The sequence below is a fragment of the Mytilus galloprovincialis genome, chromosome 11 (genome assembly GCF_965363235.1).
Source record: "Mytilus galloprovincialis chromosome 11, xbMytGall1.hap1.1, whole genome shotgun sequence".
NCBI classification, from domain to species: domain Eukaryota; kingdom Metazoa; phylum Mollusca; class Bivalvia; order Mytilida; family Mytilidae; genus Mytilus; species Mytilus galloprovincialis.
In genome coordinates, this window is record NC_134848.1 from 77,287,761 (window position 1) to 77,309,679 (window position 21,919).

Below are 21,919 nucleotides of genomic sequence, written 5' to 3' on the forward strand. Positions count from 1 at the left end.
AAACTAATTTAGATTTATTTTTTCAGGCGAGAGTAAGTGTTATATACCAACCAGATAAGTATATTATGATTAGTTGACAAAAGTAAAGAAGATAAGAACAAGTAATAGTGAATGCTGTATGTGGTGTTTTTCCCGAAATAGAAAAATTTTATGTTGAAAGTTACCGAAGGTACCAGGATTATGATTTTATACGACAGACGCGCTTTTCACGCGTTTCGTCTGAATCAGACTCATCAGTGACGCTCACATCAAAATAGTTATAAAGCCAAACAAGAACAAAGTTGTAGAGCATTGACGACCCAAAATCCCAAAAATATGTGCCAAATACGGCTAAGGTACATAGGAAAAATTACAACATATGTTTTCATATGTGTAACATATATTTTCATATGTTTAACATATGTTTTTCATATGTTTGAAAACATATGTTTTTCATATGTTTGAAAACATATGTAAACATATGTTTAGGCCCGACATAAAAACATATGATTTCGAACATATATATAAAAAAAAAGGAAAACATATGAAAAACATATGTTTTTAAAATCATATTTTTTACAAACATATGTTTTTCATATGTTTTTATACCTGGCCTAAATATATGTTGTGTTTTTTTTGCGAGGGGTCTTTAAGGGTAAAGTTGTAATAAGTTTTTCTTTCTTGCCTTTTTGTTGTTGTCAGGAATTCATTTTGAGTGTAAACAATTCATTGTGGTAAGTTGTTGCTTAAAAAATTAAATAACCCAAAATACCTAACTCCACAGAAAATGCATGGCAAAATCAAAAGTTCAAAGAAATGAAAAAAAGCTGTATACAGGCATTCTTTTATGCAGAAAAATAACAGTGCTTCATAAGTTTTATATCAAGTAGAATTTTTTTTATTTTGTTGTTTCCTCTATATTCATATGGTTGTCTCTTTGACATACCACATTTCTATTGTCTATATTCTGTTTTCGTTTGCTTGTATCTTCGACATACCCCATTTCCATTGTCTATATTCTATTTTCATATGTTAGTCTCTTTGACATAATCCATTTGTATTTTCTATATTTTATTTTCATATTTTTGTCTCTTTGAAAGAGGGACGAAAGATACCAAAAGGACAGTCAAACTCATAAATCTAAACTAACTGACAACGCCATGGCTAAAAATTAAAAAAAAAAAAGACAAACAAACAACAGCACACATGACACAACATAGAAAACCAAAGAATAAACAACACCAAAAAAACTAGGGGTGATCTCAGGTGCTCCGGAAGGGTAAGCAGATCCTGCTCCACATTTGGCACCCGTCGTGTTGCTTATGTGATAACAAATCCGGTAAATAGTCTAATTCGGTAGGTCACATTCATGAAAGGGAAGGGGATTGTAGTTACGACGTAAGGAACATATCCGATATCATTTGTGAAACGGTTATTCCATAACGGTCAACCAACTCGTGATGGCGTTTTCTTAAATTAAAAGGTTTGATATAAAAGATGCATCCTATAATTTACGTATTATAAGCGAAACATTCCAGGGCATCGGTCTAGCGCTGAAACGGGTACATATGCGCTAATAAGGATGTTTCACCTTTAAGAACCCGTTGCTAACACCAGAGACTAGAAAACAATAAAAACGATTTTTACTTAAAAGTGCAATATATGACAACGTGCAATTAGCAATTAAGAAACGAATAAGTAATGGTATTAGTCGAGCACTGAAACGGTTCCTGTACCAAGTCAGGAGCTTGTGATTAAGTGGTTGTCGTTTGTTAAAGTGTTACATATTTGTTTTTCATTTTTGTTTTGGTTTATAAATTAAGCCGTTATTTTCTCGTTTGAATTGTTTTACATTTGTCATTTCTGGACCTTTTAAAGCTGTATATGCGGTATTAGATTTGCTCATTGGTGAAGGCCGTACGGCGAACTATATTTCCTGTGTCAATTGGTCTCTTGTAGGAAATTGTGTTATTTGCAATCATGCCACATCTCATTTTTTCTATATATTTTTTAGAAGAATGACGCAAAACCGTCGTATTTGTTTTGTTTTTGTTTTATCTTCATGTTCTGTTAAAAAATCAATTACTTATAAAACAATCGATCTTTTTAAAACTACATCAGGGTTGAGTTCAATATCGTAGCAGCTACGTAGCTGCTATCAATATCTATGTAGCAGCTGCTAGTCTATAGCTACACGTTCTATAGTCAAAATCTACGTAGCTGACTACGTACATGTAGTTACGATATTGAACGCGGCCCTGGAGGTGGTATGGATGGTATGTCCGATGGAAACCAATCGTTCTCATTTTTGCAATAATAAAGATCGGCTATATTTATTGTTAGTGTAAGCGGGGTCTTAGATTTCTATTGATTTTAAGTAATTATCATCAAAATAAACAGGAACAACATTCTTAACCGAAATTAAAATTCATGATATCGAAAGCAAAGTTCTGTCTTGTCTTTCATATATCCTTTCACTGAACTATAAAATGATGCATAAAAAATGTTTTCACTATTTTAGGAATTTCTGTTCATCACATAAGCACTAAATAACTTGAAAAGAAATGTTGTAGAAATGTATAGAAGCATTCGTGTGTACATTTGTACAACGCATTGTTTTACAACCACCGCACTTATAAATATAAATTTCGTGTCTGTAAAACTGACTGAAAACTAAGTACTATCATGTGTAAATAATGTGCATTTATTGTACTTGAAAACAAACAAAAAACCAAACAGCAAATAACGAGAAATGTGTTGTTCGTAATTGGTAAGAATATCGCCCAGACCGGCCGAACGTCTTTCGACGTTGTTTTAGAATAGGCGCCATGTGTTTCCGCCAATTTAAAATGTTAACACTTTTTTTTAGAAATATCTCTTTTTCCATTCCGGTGACCCCAATTTTTTTATTTCATGATTTTATTAGGATATAAACAACGCATATTCTGTTGAATACTCATCGAGAAATTATTGGTCATATTTTTATTAAATTTAATTTTTTAATAGTAATTTCATAATAAGAAAAGGCGGGAAAACTATTATAGCAACATATCGTTATTATTTTCCACTCAGAAAATGGTAATATTATTCAAATAGTTTGTATTAACAACTAGGTTAACAGAACAAACAAGTTTTAGGGGATACCAACTTTAAAAAAAATATTATACTGCTATTGACTAGAAGTCCCGATTACCAAATTTCATGAAAAAGATGGCATTTTAAATCGAAAACGAGGTTGGTGACCCCATTTTTTTATTTGCTTAATTTGAACCTTTTGCCTAGCCTAAGTAAAGATAAAAAAAAATTAAGATCTTATTGGTAGATCTGAATAGAAGGATTTGTCTTTAAGGGGGCTCGCGGGTGTAAATCGAATTTTTACTTAGAAATACAATTTCGGTATATTTTCTATAAATGAACTTTATCATATAGAAAAATAAAATATTAACATGGTGTAACTGTTCATTTATGCTCACATTCTGCCTCCGAAAGAAACATACATTTGTGTTAATGTCTTTTTTTTTCTTTTTTTGTTGTTGAACTAATAGGAGAAATATAGGTTATATCAAAATAAAAAAATAACTAAATTACAGAAATCGCTGAAATTTTACAATTATTTAGTATATGTGTAGCTTATTTGAAAACAACAATAGAAAATATAAGTCATCGATGAGTTAAAAACGAAATTTCAATTTTAATGCCAGAAAAATGCATGTTTGCACCGAAGGGAGATATCAACTTTTTTTTCTAATATAGGATTTTTCTATTTTTTTCTATAATTAAACTTTATCTTATATCTAATAGAAATATAAAATAAAAATGTGGGGTCACCGTTCATTTAAGCTCACAATCTGCCTCCGAAAGAAGCATACATTTTTATTAATGTCCTTTTTTTCTGTTGAACTAATAGGAGAAATATTGGTAATATCGAAATAAAAAAAGCACTTAATTACAGAAATCGCTTAAATTTAACAATCATTTAGTTTATGTAAAGGTTTTTTTGCAAACCATGATAAAAAATATAGGTCACCGATGAGTTAAAAAAGATATTTCAATTTAAACGTCAAAAATGACATTTTTGCACCAAAGGGAGATAATTTAGAGTTTTTTCAATGATATAAACATGTTTAAAGTCATCTGTGGTTAAACCAAATCGATTAAATAGAAATTAGGTCCGAAATATTGTTATGATTGGTCCGAAATTTTCTTTGACTGCGATTTTTTCTTGCATTTTTAAAGAACTGTTGTCAACTATTGAAATATGAAAATAAATTGTGAAATGATAAGACATGGTAATAGCATTTGAATTCTTTAATATGAATCACGCGCCTCTTTATGCAGGTTGATATAAACCTAAATGTGGCAATTACGTATAAAAAAGTTTCTAGCGTCACACCATTGCATGTCCTTGATTTTATATTAACATGACTAAGGAGACACTGGTTAACCTACATGTAAATCGTGACTACATGTTTAATCTTGTTTATTCGTATGTATTTACTCCTGACTATGCATCAATAGATGTTAGCAAAAACAAAACTCTCATTTATCAAAAACTAGTATTTGGATAATATGCATTGTTTGGTTTACCAAAAGATTAAATGAAAATAACTTATGTCTATCGACACACTTTTATTTTTTCAATTACAAAAAGCTCTGGTATCTACAATAGAATCATATCTAGAAGCCATTTTAATGTCAAATACTAATCTAATTTAATGAACTATTGTTAAAATAACCCCAAAAAATAAACTGTTTTTCAAAATAGTTCAGCATATTGATCAATATTTCAGAAAACTTAGGGTTTAAATGTACACGGTTTTTACAAAATTACAAAAGGCAAATTGCTCCTCGACATTGTATTAACAATAAATATGTAATCAACCAAGATTTTATTGTCATAATTCGAATGCCTAACCAACTTTTCGTATTTAAAGTTATTCTATTTAAGTGATTCGAATGGTCATAATGTTAATTTGTGTTAGCATAATCAAAATAATTTCAAAAAAATATTGTTTTCTATCGTGAAGATCGCAAACCGCTTATTAGAAATGGATCGTAAAAGATCTGTTTCTACGAAACTTTCATTTCTTTATTTACTTACAGGTTAATTTATAATTTTTACTGGTTTAGAAAATACTAAATTTTCAAGACTAATGTCAATGCACTCGTGTTTGTGAATAGGACTATAGTCGTGCAATACCATTTGATCTGATTATCACATAACCACACCGACTAGGTACCTTATAACACAGTATATGTTTGTTTTTCTGAATGTTTTTTTTTCAAATTTTTTGTTAACATGTTTAAACCCGCCACCTCTGGTACAAATGGGTTTCATAGAAAATAAAACACAGAAGAAACTGTTGATGCTTTCATGTTGTGAATTATCTCCAAAACAAAAGAAAATTATTTGGTTTGAATAGTCATTTACAACTTGGCTTATAACTCAAAACCCAAAGCATTTAGAGCAAATCTGACATGGGGTAAAATTGTTAATCAGGTCAAGATCTATCTGCCCTGAAACTTTCAGATGAATTGGACAACCTGTTGTTGGGTTGCTGCCCCTGAATTGGTAATTTTATGGAAATTTTACTGTTTTTGTTTATTATCTTGAACATTATTATAGATAGAGATAAACTGTAAACAGCAATAATGTTCAGCAAAGTAAGATTTACAAATAAGTCAAATGACTGAAATAGTCAGTTGACCCCTTTAGGTGTTATTGCCCTTTATAGTCAATTTTAACCATTGAGGTGTATAGTTTAAAAAATGTGTCCGGTGACCCGGTCAACCAACCAAGATGGCCGCCATGGCTAAAAATAGAACATAGGGGTAAAATGCAGTTTTTGGCTTATAACTCAAAACCCAAAGCATTAAGAGCAAATCTGACATGGGGTAAAATTGTAATCAGGTCAAGATCTATCTGCTCTGAAATTTTCAGATGAGTTGGACAGCCTGTTGTTGGGTTGCTGCCCCTGAATTGGTAATTTTATGGAAATTTTACTGTTTTTGTTTATTATCTTTAATATTTTATAGATAGAGATAAACTGTAAACAGCAATAATGTTCAGCAAAGTAAGATTTACAAATAAGTCAGCATGACTGAAATGGTCAGTTGACCCCTTTAGGTGTTATTGCCCTTTATAGTCAATTTTAACCATTGAGTAAATCTCAGTAATCTTTTACAAACATCTTTTCCTCTGAAACTACTTGACCAAATTAATTAAGCTTGGCCACAATCATCATTGGGGTGTATAGTTTAAAAAATGTGTCCGATGACCCGGTCAACCAACCAAGATGGCCGCCATGGCTAAAAATAGAACATAGGGGTAAACTGCAGTTTTTGGCTTATAACTCAAAACCCTAAGCATTTAGAGCAAATCGGACATGGTGTAAAATTGTTAATCAGGTCAAGATCTATCTGCCCTGAAACTTTCAGATGAATTGGACTACTTGTTGTTGGGTTGCTGCCCCTGAATTGGTAATTTTATGGAAATTTTACTGTTTTTGTTTATTATCTTGAATAATATTATAGATAGAGATAAACTGTAAACAGCAATAATGTTCAGCAAAGTAAGATTTACAAATAAGTCAACATGACTGAAATGGTCAGTTGACCCCTTTTGGTGTTATTGCCCTTTATAGTCAATTTTAACCATTGAGTAAATCTTAGTAATCTTTTACAAACATCTTCTCCTCTGAAACTACTTGGCCAAATTAATTAAGCTTGGCCACAATCATCATTGGGGTGTATAGTTTAAAAAATGTGTCCGATGACCCGGTCAACCAACCAAGATGGCCGCCATGGCTAAAAATAGAACATAGGGGTAAAATGCAGTTTTTGGCTTATAACTCAAAACCCAAAGCATTTAGAGCAAATCGGACATGGTGTAAAATTGTTAATCAGGTCAAGATCTATGTGCCCTGCAATTTTCAGATGAATTAGACAACCTGTTGTTGGGTTGCTGCCCCTGAATTGGTAATTTTATGGAAATTTTGCTGTTTTTGGTTATTATCTTGAATACTATTATAGATAGAGATAAACTGTAAACACCAATAATGTTCAGCAAAGTCAGATTTACAAAAAAGTCACGTTACCGAAATGGTCAGTTGACCCCTTTTGGAGTTATTGCCCTTTATAGTCAATTTTTAACCATTATTTCGTAAATCTTAGTTATCTTTTACAAAAATCTTCTCCTCTGAAACTACTTGGCCAAATTATTCAAAACTTGGCCACAATCATCTTTGGTGTATCTTGTTCAACAAATGTGTCCGACGACCCGGCCATCAAATGAAGATGGCCGCCACGGCTAAAAATAGAACATAGGGGTAAAATGCAGTTTTTGGCTTATAACTCAAAAACCAAAGCATTTAGAGCAAATCTGACATGCAGTAAAATTGTTCATCAGGTCATAATAATTGTAAGCAGCAAAACTGTTTAGTAAAGTAAGATGTACAAATTAAACACATCACCATCAACAAAACACACTTTTGTCATGAATCCATCTGCTTCCTTTGTTTAATATTCACAAAGACCAAGGTGAGCGACACAGGTTCTTAAGAGCCTCTAGTTTTAGTCTACGGTAAGTGATATGTGTCAATAAGTATAGTGTGATTAGTTTACAAAAGAATGAATCTCAAAAATATATACAGTGAAAGCTGTATGTGATATTTTATTTTAAATGGGAAATATAAAAATGTTATGATAAATAATGACGAAATCATATAGAAGTACCAAACCTATTGAAACCCTAGAAGCATCACGATACTTTGACTTGAGGTTTTTTTTTCAAATAAAATGGAAAATGACAACATGTCAAAAACACATCTCAACACTTTATTGAAGACTTTAACATTCGAGTGATAGGGGAAAAGCTGTTAAAACATACTTAAAGAAAACACAATCTTTCATTTAGTTTAATTGACGTCTTGAGCTGGCATGTCAGTAACTGCTAGTAGTCTTATGTTAATTTATGTATCATTGTCATTTTGTTTAGTTTCTTCTGTTACCTATTCTGACATCGGGTTCAGACTCCTCCAGTTTTACTCTGCGGATTGGTATGTGTTTATTTTCCGAAATTGACGAGAGGTACAGGGTTAGGAGGGTTGCGTCTTTCCAAGTCAGAAGCTGCACAAAACACCTTTACAAATATTTAGTTAGTTCGTCTTCAAGTAATTTTGTCACTTCTTAACTGTTTGTTCGACTTACTAGTGCACGTACTTAGTACACTTAATTCATGGTAATAAATTGTTCAAATAAGGCCTTTGAAAATGGTGAGTTTATTTTTTTTAATATTTTTTCGGTTAAAAATATTTGATAAAGTGCATGCTTGTATAAGTAAGGTTGAATCTGTTAAGAGTTTGAATTTGTTTGTTCTGTTCTATAAATCACATTGCCCAATTAACAAAAAAAGAAACAAAATGAAATACCTATTTAAATGAATATTTAAATTTATAATGTGCGAATATGTGTGCTAAAACTTTATACTTCATTTACCAGTAGTAACAGACACAATAATTATCTCAACTTGATCTGCCTTGCTCATTATAAACCTGTATTACTATGACTAAAATCAGCAAAAATCCATCGAAAATACATCCTACATGTATACAAAATTTAAAAACACTTAGATATTTTGGGTGATATATTTGCTCTCAATAACGACAATTTCAGTATGTACAATGGATAGATGTAAACTGCTGAACTGACATTTAATAAAGCTAATACTATAAATGAACACTGTACTGTACTTGATCTTCATGACGGGAAAATGACATCTATAATTTACGATTAAACAGATGCTTTTTTTGAAAGACACAAAACTCACGTTTTTTGCATTTATTTTCGATTTTAAATCCATTGAGGCCCGCGATGAAGACGGGTTCAGAAAAAAAGATAAAGAATGTATAATAGTCAGCATTATTACATTGCTCTAATAATTGTCTATTTTGACATAACAACTAATTTGGACCGTAACAAAACATTGTCAATTTTAATCAGAAGTGTACGAGTTGCCCTACGCTTCAGAATTTTGAACTGATATTAACCTAACACGCTGAAATTGACACGATTGATTTTGTTACACATGTACACATTAAAGTTTTGGTATCGATGATTGTCATTGTAGAAAATACTGTTGATCATGTCTGTCTGTTATCAGAAAATTGGTTTCATTCTTATTGCTCTACAGGAATGTTTGAAAACACACATAACGTATACAAGTTATTGTCAATTCGTATAAGGTCAAACAATACGTCATTGGAATGCGACTGCAATACACATTTTGAGGTCACGCAAGTTCATACAATACTCGTAAACAGCAATACGTAAACTCAGTCCCGAAAGGGGCGGAGCTTTAAATCGATATCTGTATAGTATACAAATACAGTATAGCGATATCTGTAGTGCTGTATCTGTATAGTTAGGCACTCAATTGCAGGATAAATATGTTCTGTTTTGTTTGTTTTGCACCTTGAATGTAGGTGACATTGGACGATTGTTCAATACATTTGTCGAACACGCAAGGGGTGAAACAAATTGGAGAGGCTTTGAATATAGCGCAAAAACGACAATAAAACAAATAACACAACACAAAACTGTACACACGTGTAATTTAAATATTGCTTATGTTTACTTTGTCCTTTGTTTGTAAATTGCAACGAAAACAGACGTTCAAGTTCTTACAATGAATTAAATAGTGTTTCCTCTTTCTTAAATTTGTTACATGATCTATACAATGCAGATGATAGTTGCAGTTTCCAATAAATGAATCCTATCCTACATTTAAGATACTCCAGACTTAGTATGACACACTTATTGGTAGATATTTTGCAAAAGAAAATAAGAAAAACACGTTTTTTAATACATTTAGTATGACTATTTCAATCAAACAAAACACACGGAAGCCAAAGCCTTAGATTTATCAAACCACTGAAACACCCAATACCATCAATGAAGAATTCAATTACAAAAGAGTATTGAATCTCTTGGTAATATACCTTTGTTATTTAAGGTATATAAATTGTTAACAGCTATATCTGAATTACAAGAATTCAAATTTAAGTGCCAATGTAGCATATATCCGGTAGAGCAAAAATAGCGGTTATTGGTCAGCGTATACATCAACGGTCAAACGTTAACAATACAAAATTATTTTCGTATTGACAAATACAAATGTCACTTCATTATAATATGATGAGCAATGCAAACGAGATAATGTACACTGAGATTCAAGTAAATTCAGACAAAAGTCGTTTTAAATGAAATACTACTTTCTCGTTTTAGGTGTTGTGACATGTAAGTATTGACAATAAAACTAACGAGTTATATTCGTCTACTATAACACAAGACATGAGTGAGTCATTGAAAAAAAAAGATCGTACTTTTAAACACACGAAAAACTTCAACGAAGTATAACATGTGTATTTGCTTTTTTGCTTTTAATGTGTTCGATACATAAACTTTACATTTACAAGTATCATACATTTTATTACTTAAAGGATACTACATAATATGCAAAAAATGCTATATGTTTCAGATAATCTCTTTTAAACTTGTTATTTTGAAGATTTCCGGATTTAAAAATAACAAGTACTTCTATCAGAGACATTTTTCGTTTGATTTACTCTGATGGCTGTTTCTGACATAAACCGTTATTATTTTGATATAGGGATCACGCGCAATACAACATACATGAACAAACAAAAGAGCCTAAATATGTTTTAGTATATCAAACGATTTTGTTATTTTAAAAACGAAAACATGCAGTTTACTTTTGAAACAGAAAGTCTGCTCCAATCTTAGCAAATTATACACCAAGTTCGTTGAAGAAATCGGTTTGAAATGCATTTAAGAATGGTAGAAGCATTGCATTCAAGAAGCAATTGATAACAACAACTATATACATTTATATTAAAAGCGAAATACTTTAAGTATGGTTTATATACTGAAATGAAAAACCATTTTATTCATATCTGCAGGAATATGGACAGGATCGACTAACAGTTAAGAGACAGCCATTTACACGCAAAAGACATAATATAACACTTCCGTCTGACGTATAAACAATGAGATATAATATGGATCTAATATTTTCCGGTTTTATTTGCATGTTATCTATATGTTGAATTATATCATGATTCTGATAACATCACTTAGTTAACAGTTGTTGTTTGTTCCACCTTACACCATAAGCTATTGTGTACTTGTTGTACCATAAGTATTTGTTTTATATGCATATTGTCTTATTTCAGATAACAATGTAATGCAATAGCTTTACTATGACTGGGAATTTTTTTTCGGTTTTGTTTTTAATTAATTTTGAATCAGCTAGTTTTGCTAGAAATATCTTAAATCGATTTCACTTTTCTAAAAATCATTTGTGTACATGTAGACTGTTGTGTAATACAACTCATTATAATCTGTCGTGTTAGCCAACGCAATTGATTCTAAACATTTAAAAAAATGAACAGAAATACAAGTACCTTCAACATATTGTTCGAATGTACACAATGTAAATAGTAGATGTCTATATCTTACACGATATCGAAATTTAATCGGAAGTTTTCGTATTTTGTACTTAATAGTATGTACATTTAGACTATATTATATCATACATTTGTTAAATGACGTGTAAAACTAAAGTAAATATTCTACAATAAATATTTGTATGGACATTCGTTTTGTTGTGTTACAATGTTTATGAAGCTTGGGTACTCAACCAAGATAAGTCCTTATATTAACTGTTCAATGTAATGTTCAGAGAAGCCTGGAATGACTCTTGACTCGCCAAATTCTCAACCTTGTCAAATAAGGAGATTGTGTATATAGGAGAACCTCAGTACTCCGAGGGATATTCAACACGAAAAGTCCCTAATCAAATGGCAAAATTAAATAATTAAACACATCAAACAAGTGGACAACAACTGTCATATTCCTGACTTGGTACATGTTCATTCAAATGTAGAAAATGGTGGATCGAATCTGGTTGTAAAACGCTAAACCTCTCACTTGTACGAAAGTCGCTCAAATTCCATAAATGTTGTTCTATACTTTCAAATGAGAAAATGTTAGTTGCTGTGGTGTCCTGTAAACTTGCTTTACTTTAAACATTACGAATGGGCGTACTGGTTTTAGTAATTTGAAAATGGACTGATACATTATGTTTGAATAATTGCAACGGATAAAGAAAATGTATGATTTGTTAATAGATAAATAGGGAGTGTTCTTATGAAATTTGAAATACCAAAGTTGTTTAAAATCAAGCTATTGTTTTAAAATACATTCATTTAACAAAATGATTAAGATCAATTAGAATAAAACTGAAACCGACTTTTGTCATCAATAATATGTAATCATATAACGGCAACAGTAGTATAACGCTGTTCAAACTCATAAATCCATGAATAAAAAACGAAATCGGGGTAACAAACTAAAACTGAGGAAAACGCACCAAACATAAGAGGAGAACAACGACACATCACTACAATGTAACACACACAGAAATGGACCAAATCATAGACTAACTTCAGTCAAGAATAATGATTGAATCACAGCACTCTAGACAAAAGCAAAGACAGAGGAACTATCTCATCAACAGAATGACGAAATACATGCTATGATATGAATAATCCACATTAGAATCTACTTTAGAAAACCAGATATCAACTTGGCAGAACAAACAAACGACCATAGACAGTATCAAATCGGGAGGATTCAAGCTTTCTTAAAGCTCGTAACAGTCAACTGACCAGAACAAATGGAATTCCAAACACTTACAGATACATCCTAGGTATTTTATGAGACTGTCATACAATAGAGAGGATTAGCTATTGACTTGAAAACCAAGGTTTAATTTAACATTTTCGACAGACGCAAATGTCAGTACAATGTCTGGAATATGACGAACTAATTCCATTCGTTTGATGTGTTTGAGCTTTTTGATTTTACCGTTTACTTTAAGGACTTTCCGTTTAAAATTTGCATTGGTGTTTGGTACTTTTGTTACTTTCTTTTTTTTATTTATCTTTTGCTAAGTTCTCATATGTCATATAAATCAAGATGAACATTTACAGGAAAAAACGATCATGCCATTGGTATAGTTCATGTGTCATATCGACAACTTAGACTAAATCAAGTCAGTAGGACAATAAAAGCAATAATGCAAAAAAAGGGAAGACGGTGGTGTGATACTTTTTACCTTAAGCCATGCTTACAATAAGTGTATGCTAACATATTTGGAAATCAAATGAACATAGTGACACAACTTTGTCGCATGTATATATTTTTAAGACTTCCGTACGCAATGTTAATGTATTTTAGAGTTTTGAAATGTAACATCACTGACACAGTTATTCAGTAACCAATTTGAAACAACTAAATATTGCTAGATTTCTCAAGGTACACGTAGTGATCATTTCGTTTTTGTAAGGTAGTTGTTTATTTTTCGGTTTATCAGATGTACAAGCAATGTTAGCATTGTTTTATTATAAAATGGACATGATGTATTTTCTAAATGATGAATAATTGATAATAAAAATAAGGAATGTGTCAACAACAACTCGACCAAAGAGCAGAAAAAGACGAAGGCCACAAATAGGTATTTAACACAGAAAGAAAATTATGCATCCGGAGGCGTGTCTTTATCTGGCCCCCTGGCAAAAATAGTTTATGTATGCACTAGATCAGTGATAATGGACGTCATATTAAACTCTTAAATTAAAAAAAAAAATAAAAAAATAGTCAAGACTAACAAAGGCAAGAGGCTCTGAACGGGGGACAGGCGCAAAAATGCAAGGAGGTAAATCATGCTTTTAAAATCTCAACCTTCCCCGAATATCAATGTAAGAAAAAACCCACACAAACAGCAATACACACAATAAAACGAAGTTCAAAAGACGTCCGAGTCCGGTGATAGAATAGTGACATATAAATACATCGCATTTGGTCCCTTGTTGTCTCCTTGACAATCATACCACATCTTCTTTTTGTACATGTATATAAACGTCATATACGTCTTCAAATCCATCTTTAGACGATACAATTTTGAATTTGATAATTGCGTTTTGCACTTGTTAGTTTATAACAAGTAAACTCTATCAAGGACACGTTTTGGGGTCAGTATGAGAAGAACATGAAGAATGATTTCTATGTTAGTAAGAATGTTTCCATGCTAAATCGATTTTGTTTGTTTACTATCTACTTCATTCACCTAGTTTAAAAGGAATCTGAGTACGTCATATATGCAAGATAAGAGTGAAAACCAATTTAACTATTCACCATGTTATACAAGGTGACACATGTACGTGATTCGTTTTAGAAAATGAAGGGATTTCACTTCAACAAGTTGTTATTGAAATAGTATAATAGTTCTTAAATCGCTATACATTAAAAATTGAATAGGAAATGAGGAATGCATCAAAGCGACAACAACAGAAGATTTGAAGCTTCCACTACAATGTCTCATTTGATCCTATATATATAGAAACGGAGCACTGGTTCCACATTCGTTAATATTGCATACCCTGTGTATGCATATAGATGTTCAATAAGCATATCATATTCTTAGGATATGTATAAGTACACCACATCATAATAGACACACTTGTTTAAAATCGAAATAACAAACAACATATTTGCTGACATGTTTCATCCTTATTTATCTGTTGGGGATGGAGGGGATGGGGATTTCTTCGTTTATCCATCTGTAGGTATATAAAGGACATTATTTAATCTACATTCATTGTTAAAAGACATGGTATTTAAAATCTGTGTTAACATTATTGATTAAATAATACAAACATTGATATAAAGATTAAAGCGAATGCAAGGTTACATTTAAAATCAATGTACGTCTATACCAACATAAATATTCAGATGTAGTTAGAATAGTGTTATCAAAAGTTTATTTATTGCGTAGGTGTTATTTGTGCATATTTTACAACATATCCAATAAAATGGCACAGGCTGCTTCTAAAACGTGTGATATTTGTGTTGAAGCTGCAGGAACACATTACTGCCTGGAATGTGAACAATTTTTTTTTAGTTGTCTAAAATCTTTTCAACTGAAATTTCTACTTTATAGATTTTTCCTCTTAAATTTTATGTTGTTGGAACATGAATTTCCGTTTTAATTAATATGTAAAATAATCGTTGGGTCATAAACTTTGTTTAATGGTATGTACTAATCCGTTATCAAGATGCTTGATAAAAACCTAAACAATCGACATGTTTTGGCCTCTAACGTGAAGATGTTACTCTTTTCTCATTTCTCATTTTTCAATAACAAAAGAATGTTTTAAATCCTGCAATTTTAGGTTGTTATTTATCATAAACACTTTTATACCTCTATTAAGAAATTAAATATAACACATATCCACGATTAACGTTACATTGCATACTACCAGCGTGCTGTATATATATGTTGAGAAGAATTACGGCAATTGTATACATTATGCATCCATTATTATTCTGTCTTTAAAAAATATTAAAACAACTTTAAAAATTGATCTCCAAATGACAAAATTATAAGGTTTGAACAGCCATTTACATTTTTAAAGGAGATTTGCATGTACACAACTTTGTTTGATATTTTATTTAAGCTTCGTGTTATATCATTAGGGAACATTTAGAATGTTATAATTTCTTTAGATTTATGTTTCATTATTATACGTTATTCTGATTGGATACACTGCTATCTCGCGTTATTTATTAGTCAATTTCATTACACAATAAAATTTATCATTCATGATGACACGAGATTCCACAATAGAATGCACAGGTAAATTATATAAAGAAAATGATACAATCGTATCAATCCTAGCTAAAAAATGTAATTATAAGTACTGAATGCTTCTTTTTAGTGGAAGATATTAGCAAGCAAAATCAAAGGAATTGTGCAAATGATGATACAAGCATGAAAATTAGCACGAATCATCATTATTATATACATTTTAAGAAAAAACTGCTGGCCGTAAGAAAATTTCATTTATTCAAGATGGCCACCACCTTTTCTAAAATGGCTGATTTTTTCAAGATTGAAATACTTATTTTCTTGTAAACGTTTTCTTTGACCTTCTCTGAGTAAAAAATATAACCCGGTTTGGTGGATACCTTCTTAACATGTGACGTTTATACCAGAAATAAATATTTGACATGTTCTTGGTTTGCGCATGCGTGAAAATAATTACAAAATGCACACACAAACATTTGAATTATTTATTATATGCTTAGAGGATTTGCATTTTTAATGATGTAATGAATTTGTTTGATGACATTTTTTAAGGTTATAATACACATGCGTTTACCAATTTCGCGCATGCGCAAACTATTTATAAATAAAGAACGAATTACAGGCACTGCAAGGGCATGATGATGGAAATCGTAGTTCATCTAACAGATGAGGATTTGAATTTCTTAAACATATCTTGTTTGGCGTATTAAATTATAATCCTAGTGCCTTTGATGACTTGTTTACACAACTGGGTCGATGCCACGAGGGTATCACCTGCTCAATAGTCAGCGCTTCAGTGTTGACATGAACATCAATGATATGGTCATTTAAATAAATTTCCCTTTTACAAAACTTTGAATTTTTCCAAAAATTAAGGATTTACTTATCTCAGTAGTAGTTACCTTAGCCGTATTTGGCACAACGTTTTGGAATCTTGGTTCCCCAATGCTCTTTTACTTTTTGCTTGTTTAACTTTTTAGCTGTTTTTATATGAGCGTCACTGATTAGTCTTATGTAGACAAAACGCGCGTCAGGCGTATTAAATCATAATCCTGGTGCCTTTGGTGACTATTTTAAAATTCTGAGTGATAGTGGATCGACAGGTGTTTCACTGAAGCCGATAGTGCAACACCTAGAGTAGCAGATGCTTTTCATGTATGTTCAAGTGTAATTAGGAATAGACACGCGCATCAGATAACTGCATATGTGGTTTGCTTGAATTGATAATGCGTTATGAAATCGTTAACACAGAACATATAGTTCATGACTCTGTGACGTTCAAGTATGACTGTGATCAACAGGTGTAAGGAAAAAGAGTCATATCGACCACAGTTTAATTTCTGGCGTTCAATTATGAATAAAAAAACTTCATGTTCCTTCGGTAGAACGTTCAATTCACGAGTCAGATATCGTAATTCACAAACAGTCCATATCAATCATGATACCAATGTTGAACTTGATCGTGTAAATCATGCTCGATGGTTACCCATCAATCTCCAAGATATGGCTTCTCTTCAACAACATCAACGACACGTGGCAATGCAACTTGCAAATGGTTATTTTTACTGTACTTAAGACCAGCAAGTTGATTTCTTATATTTCAATTGATCAGACACAAACACAGAATAATAAGTCGTGAACGGCGATGTTGGTACCATACGTTCAATCGCAGATCCCTTCGATACGAAAGATGGTGGCTGGACCATAAGTCAGTAGACTGGTAGATGAATTTGAAATATTTAGTGGTTTGAGTAATTCTACAACAGAAGAACGACGTCATGAAGACTCTACGAAAACACAAAAGGATTTCTTCGAAAAACTTTAAAGGCTTTCTAAAGTGATAAACAAGTTTGATAATCCCTTTCTAGATGTTCGTCAGATTTGTAAAACAAAATACAAAAAAATGTACTCTTTTAACGAAATTGTTGATTCAGAAGTAGGTAGGATATGTATATAAACTCCAAGATATTGGGTCCAAACAGCACGATCTTTTGAAGCCAATGCGAAACGAAAGAGAATCGGCTTTTTTTTAACCAGATGAAAAAAAAACATTTCCATATAAAAGCCGTAAAATGAAACTGGAAACTACTTTGTCAAAAAACAAAGCTAGAGAACCGAAACACTGATTGCGATCTCTTTTTTAGATTTTTTATTTCTTCTTTAGCCATGAAAACCAAACTGCTCCTCCGTCTATGTGTCAGGATGTGGTATTAAATCGCAAGAAAATTGGTATACTTGAAACATTCTGCGATTAGCCACCAACTGATCCAAATTCTGACGTATTTATCGATGGTGGTGCAGCAATGGTTAATTAATTGCCACCACTTGGGGCAAACATATTTGATTATTATGTAAATGATATCATACTGCTTACATAAATGTTCCTTCGATAAGTATCCAAGAGTAGACATAGATTTATTGTTTACTAAATTAATTATTTAAAGGCTGGGACGAAAACAAAAGGCAAAGTACTGGTGCTAGACGGAAAGTTGTTGGTTCTGGTAGAACGCCAATGGTTTGGAGTAGTTTTCTCTGTAAAGATGATAACAAAACGGAATTGTTCAAGTTTCTTGCCGACAGAATTGCTTCTTTAGATACTAATGAAAATGCTTATGCTACTGAAGTTGAAAATGTACTTTGCAATTTCAATACGGATACTTCCCAGCTATCCCCTTGTAACCGTGAAAAAGAAGATACACGAAAGATTTTCCATGATAAGCATGCTGCTGAAAATGGTTGTAAAAAGTAATATTAAGTATTACTGACAGACAAAGATGTAGTATTATTAGAAATTGCAGTGTTCGCAAGATTATGTGTGGACAAATTGTGGATAGGTTTTTGAAGGAATAAATACTTTCGATTGCTTCCATTACATGTCATATCAAATGCGTTTGGTCCTCGTGTAGCAGCTTTTCCTTTCTTCCATGCATTTAGTGGGTGTGACATCAGAAAGTGAAAAGGTCAGCTTGGTAGACATTGGAAGTATTCTCAGATGTAACGGACATTTTTGCCCGATTTTGTATGAAGATACAGACATGGAAATCATAGCAGTATTTGTTTGCATCATGTACGGAAACATTTATTTAAAACTGTCGTGTACTGTTAAAAAATAGTAAAATTGAAAATGGAAATGGGGAATGTGCCAAAGAGACAACAACCCGACCATAGAACCAGATCATAGTCTATAGTTCAACTAGTACTAGGGACAGAGGCAGTTCTTATTGAAGTTTGAATACATTGAAAGCTTTTACTTGTATGACTTCTGTTCAATAAGATAATTGAAAGCGATCACAATCCATAGTGTCTGCTGATTTAAGTCGTGCATAAATGCTTAGTTAAACAAATAAACGAACAAAAGATTTTAATTATTTCAAAATAACAATTATATTTATTTCTGCAGTTGGATGAATAGAGTCCAGTAAAGAGACAATTAGAAACTAAACATTTGCTAGAAATAGAAATAATTCAGGAACTTCCGTCAAATGAAACAACTGTGAAAAATATCTACTGTTTTCCCTTTAAATGCTTTTTTATTGTGACTTATGCAAAGATTCAAATTACATTCAAATGATGTACTATGAAAATGTTTGCTTTAAAGTGAATAAACTGTTTTTAAGAATGTATTTCGTTGCTAGAATGCTGTTTTCACCACGAACGTGTTGCATCACACAGTTCTTTGGAATTGTCTTATATAACTAACTTTAAACTCTAACACTCTGATGAATACAGGTATTACACTACACATACTAATGTGTTAATATCCGTTGCTAAAAAAAGAAATTCTTTTGAATTGGTTTCACTTTTCAAATAATTTTCCAAATAATCTGAATGTAAACTTGCATGCATGTAAAACATTATTTTACATCGACTTGGTTCGAGATGATTAAATATGCACAGTGGAACTGTAAGTTATCGATCAAAATATACAGAATTTGGATTTGACATGTACAATTCTATCTCTCACGATGTATATCTTCGTGTGCATATGAATATTATGTAGATTCAAATAATTGTATATGTCAACCGCGATAAAACCTAATATATATATTTAGATAATGTGATTGTAGATATTCTTGTATTGTTGAACGAAATAAACTATCAAACTATATATGTAATTTCTGCTTCGCAGACATCAAACACAGGCCTTGTAACCGCTTTATTATGTCTATAGATCCATCATTCCAGCAAAGTTTTTGTGTTTTATTTAAATAACGATTTTATATCTTGCATGTAACATCATAATGATGATTAGTTTCAAAGCAACGCCATCTATTGGAAAAGGTTCATTTTCCAAAATCTCAACAAATGATAACAATTTCTGTTACTCCGATTATGCTTGATATGGTTATATGTAGCTAGTATTTGGAGTGTTGTTTATAGCAATTGTCGTTCAAAACATGTTGAGGCACAAAGTCTAACTATATGATGCGGGGCTTCCCAGTTTGTCGCAGATTGTTTTGCGATCCCTGCATGGGTGCATATGTATTTTAAAGTACACTTCCGAAATCAAATATATCAAATACTGTTCTTGTTTTCCCACTCAGCATTACACTGAGGTCGGATATATATAACTGCTGTTCGTATGTCTCTCCGTCAGAGCATAGGTCCGATTCGTAATCTCATTTGGATACAAGTTATGAAATAGCTTTTAACAAACCACCAGTTAACAATCTTAACAACAAAAGAGATATTTTTAGCTTCCCTATTTGTGAACTTTCCATATCTATATAGCAACATTCCAGCAGCGCCTGCTTACGGAGTATAAATCTCCCTATTGCTACGAAATTCCCGGGTTTGTATTTTCTATTATGGTTTTCTAGATAGAGGGCTGCTGCTCACAAGGAAGCTATTAAACCAAGATTTCCAAATAGTGAAGTTGAAATCATCCCTTCGTTAATTTTATGGACGCCATTACGAGTATGTTGACCGTTTTGGAATAACCGTTTCACAGATTATTTCAGATATTTCCCTTATGTCGTAATAACAATCCACTTCCCTTTTCACTACGAATGTGACCTACCGAATTAGATTATATAACGGGTTTGTTATAACTTTAGCAACTTTAGCAACACGACGGTTGCCACATGTGGAGCATGATCTGCTTACCCTTCCAGATCGATTGAAATCGACTGGTTTTTTGGGGACCGTGTTGCTTTGTCCTTAGTTTTCTATGTTGTGTCTTATGTAGATATAGGAAGATGAGGTATGAGTGCCAAAGAGAAAACTCTCCATACAAATAACAATTTATAAAAGTAAACCAGTATTAGTCAAGGTACGGCCTTCACCACGGAGTCTTGATTCACACCGAACAAAAAGCTTTTAAGAGCCTCAAAATATAACTTATGAACTTTTATTTGTCTGTTTATTTTTTTTTTATTTTTTAAGCCATGGCTTTGTCAGTTTATTTTCCATCTACGAGTTTGACTTTCCCTCTAATATATAATGCCCCCCCCCCTTTTTTTAAGGTTGAAAAAGTAGTAGGCGAAGAAAACTAAAATCTGTGGTGTTGTAAAAAATTTGTATTTACGAACTGTTTTTGAAGGTCTTGATCAGAATACTTCGACACCTATTGTACATGTAAGAGTAAGCTTGTTATATTTCCCAAATAAACTAAGAAAACCATGAAGATTTTATATATAAAGGCTTGATTTTGAAAAGCCCCACTTAGTTGTAAAATTTCCCCCAAAACTGGAATAGTACTTGTTAAAATACCACATCCTTATATTTGTATAATGTATGTTTCCAAAGAGAACTAAACTTTTAAAAAATCTCGTAATGAAGGCATTTGTGAACACGTTTATTAAACCAACTCCTAATCATGCTAGTATCAGTAAAATATTTACATCAAAAATATGGTTATCATTAAATCAGATCAGAAGTTGATTTTAAAACTGACTCTTTAAGAAAACAAACGAATTGGTGGACGATTCTGTTAAATCGGAAAAAAATGATGGAGTAGATGTAGACCATGATTCAGGTTTATAGGAATTATCCTTGGATATAGGAAAAATGGTGGTACAGAAGGTAAGAAGAACTAACAATGTTAACGGCTCAGAATCATATGATGCGGGTTCGTACTTATTGTGTCATCATTCCAAGTGAACACTGTTTTGTAATATTGTGACTACTGAGCAACTCAGGGAACTCTTCTTTACAAGGGAGTTTTGCAATATATCGGTTGTCCTTCGTTCTTATACTTTGTTATTAAAA

The 21,919-nt window shown here is 32.0% G+C and overlaps 1 long non-coding RNA gene across 1 annotated transcript; it reads left to right on the top strand.

Annotated features, from left to right (window-relative positions):
* Positions 1–9,504: 9,504 nt before the first annotated feature.
* Positions 9,505–11,652, top strand: LOC143051404 (uncharacterized). Its single transcript, XR_012970751.1, has 2 exons — positions 9,505–10,275; positions 10,959–11,652. It is a non-coding gene; the product is annotated as an uncharacterized LOC143051404 (long non-coding RNA).
* The last annotated feature ends 10,267 nt before the right edge of the window (positions 11,653–21,919 follow it).